This window comes from Rhinolophus ferrumequinum, chromosome 2, assembly GCF_004115265.2.
Source record: "Rhinolophus ferrumequinum isolate MPI-CBG mRhiFer1 chromosome 2, mRhiFer1_v1.p, whole genome shotgun sequence".
Taxonomy (NCBI): Eukaryota; Metazoa; Chordata; class Mammalia; order Chiroptera; family Rhinolophidae; genus Rhinolophus; species Rhinolophus ferrumequinum.
In genome coordinates, this window is record NC_046285.1 from 101,074,711 (window position 1) to 101,077,546 (window position 2,836).

The following is a 2,836-nucleotide window of genomic DNA, read 5'->3' on the forward strand; positions in this document are numbered from 1 at the left end:
TGACTCAGGTCATGCTTCACTGCTGTCTTCATTTGTCTGATTATTTTTACTTTGCCTTGTTCCCAAACAGTTTTTTTTCCTCAAAGCAATCATACATTCTGTCACATGGATGTCATTTCGAGTTCTAATGCCCACTGGCTGAAAAAAACAACGCAATACATGGAATACAAGCTTCCAAAGACGGTGTTTGCTACAAGACAAGTCAGATGGAGAGTTCCGCGGTGATAATCCAGGCGGCATGATGGCAAATGGTATGATCGAGGGGACTTGCTTCCTACTGTAAATGACTCCGATTTGACCTTTGACTGTAGGGTGACCACCTTGTCCAAGTTTGCCCAGGGCTTTCCTGGTTTAACACTAAAAGTCTGATGTCTTAGAACATTCTCACTCCTGGGTAAGCCGGCATGGCTGGCCACACTACAATGCCAGCCTTGGTCTGTGCCTTAAACACATGCTTTTAAGACATCAAGCGTAAGAGGTAAGAAGACTATGGTGTGAATTAGATGACAGAAGACCAGACAGCCTGTACCAAGGGCAAACTATCCTTATGGTACATCTACCTGTCTCTACTGTCTGTGGGTTTTGAGCAGCGAGAAGCAGTCTCTGCAGCTGCTACTGAAGTTTCAGGAATCTCTAAGGCCCTGGCTGCCTTCCTTGGGGCTTTTTCCTCCCTTGGGGTTCTCACAGGCTAGACGAACAGGACTGTCCCTCTAAAGGACTGGCAAGATGACATGGGCCAGGCTGCCCTACACAAAGATACAGATGGTCCAGAGAAGAGGACAGCTCTGTTCTGTTGCCACCCGTACCTTCCCTGCTCTGGTTGAGCAGGGGACCGTAGGAAGGGAAGGCTTCCTAGCCTATGGGCCTGGGACAGCTCTGAGACCCTCCCTCTGACTCGCCTGCTTCCAGGGTTCAGTGGGACATTGCCAGCCCCTGAGCTCGTCCCCCTGGGAGGAGCAAGGTGGGGGAACTCTGTAGAACCTACATCCTACATACGTACAACCTCCCAGACAGCACGGCCTGTGAACCCCCGGTGACCCCCACATTATGATTCCTTTGTCTGTATATGAGGAAAACAGAAAGCACATTCTATAAACACTTTTCATTTCACCTCTTTGATACCTTTTGAACAAAAGTAGAAAAACTAAAAGAAAACACAAGAGAGAAGAAATCAGAAAAGACTTATTGACATTAAAAAATGACTTGTTTTGAGATCACTACTGTAGGGAAACCCTTTCCTCCTGTTTTTAATTGTATCTTGAAAATACAATTTATTAATCGCCCTTATTTGCTCAAGTAGGTCAGTGAGGAAGAAATGAGATGCAGCCTCCATGCTACTTGGCATTTTACGTGGACATCTTCACCTTCACTTTTGCCAAAAAGAAATCAATTCCATTTTTCCTCCCTTAATACACCCCAAATCAGGTTAGAATAAGGAGCAGTAAATAAATGTTTAACAACCAGTTCTTGGGAGCTGGGGTGGAGCCCTAAGTCATAAGCTTGTGGATTTCCACGGCATAAATACTCCCTCCATGGGCGATTTCAGGGCACCAACGTGATATCACTGAGTCCATTTGGGAAGCGATGTGCCACAACATTCTCCAGGGCGGATCAGTTTGCATGAGCTGGTGGACTTGAGCACAGCACTGGGGAAACAGGAAATCGCTAGAGCCATAGCTCTCAGCCCTGGCTGCATAAGAGCCTCACCTGGGGAAATTTTGAAACTCCTGATGCCCTGGTCACATCCCAAACCAATGAAACTGGACACGCTAGGGGTGGGACCAGGCATCCGTGTTGGTTAGAACTCCTGAGTGACTCCGCTGCGGGGCCCTGGTGGAGCACCACTGGGCTGCCCCGTGCTCCCTCTTGCAGAGTTCCATCCCATACTTTCGAGACATCGTATGTCTCTTTATTAAAGCCCGGCAGGATTGCAGTTTGGAAACTGGAAAACATGAGTACAGTGGTCACAATTCCACGTTGGGCAGGGTTTTTGCTTACTGTGTTTGCACAACCGTCGGAAATGCAATGAGGACCCAGGGGAAACACAGAGTGATAACCCCAACCTGTAGCAAGTTCTCTGCAGCCTCCCTCAAAAGAGATTAAACCTAACTCAGCTGACAGGTGGGTTGCAGGCCTGGCAGTGTCACCTTAGCCGTTTGCTTTGATTGAAATGTGAGGCTCTCTGCAGGTACAGGTGACTTAGGCAAACAGGTCTCTAGTTCTATATCTGGACAGTCTATACCATTGAATAAAGGCACCTTTTTGTTCCTTTCATCATGTCAGTCTCCTCTATATCTAAATTCTAAATATACTTGATATTTATCGCTTCTCGGCCTTTTGGCTAAGATCAAGTGTAAATATACTTGATATTTTTTTATTTTTTTCCTTTTTGGGGGGTTGGTTTTGGTATGACAGTGAATACAAATGCTCCTTGACTTATGACGGGGCTGCGTCCTGATAAACCCATCACAAGTTGAAAATATAAATCGAAAATGCATGTAACACACCTAACCATCCAAGCGTCATAGCTTAGCTGAGTCTGCCTTAAATGGGCTCAGAACAGCACATTCGCCTCCAGGTAGGCAAAACCATCTCACACAATAATTTCTGCAGTGTCGTGAGCACGTGGCTGACCGGAAGCTGTAGCTCGCTGGCGCTGTCCAGCATCACCAGAAAGAGTGAAACCTTATCACTAGTCTAGGAAAAGATCAAACTTCAAAATGTGGTTTCTACTCAATGCATCGCTTCCCACCATCGTTAAGTTGAACCATCAAAAGTTGAGGACCGCCTGTATTTATTTGAAGGGAGTAAAGCCACCCCTATATATTATGAGTGT

The 2,836-nt window shown here is 46.3% G+C and overlaps 1 pseudogene; it reads left to right on the forward strand.

Annotated features, from left to right (window-relative positions):
• Positions 1-2,321: 2,321 nt before the first annotated feature.
• Positions 2,322-2,468, forward strand: LOC117014747 (uncharacterized; annotated as a pseudogene).
• Positions 2,469-2,836: the final 368 nt, after the last annotated feature.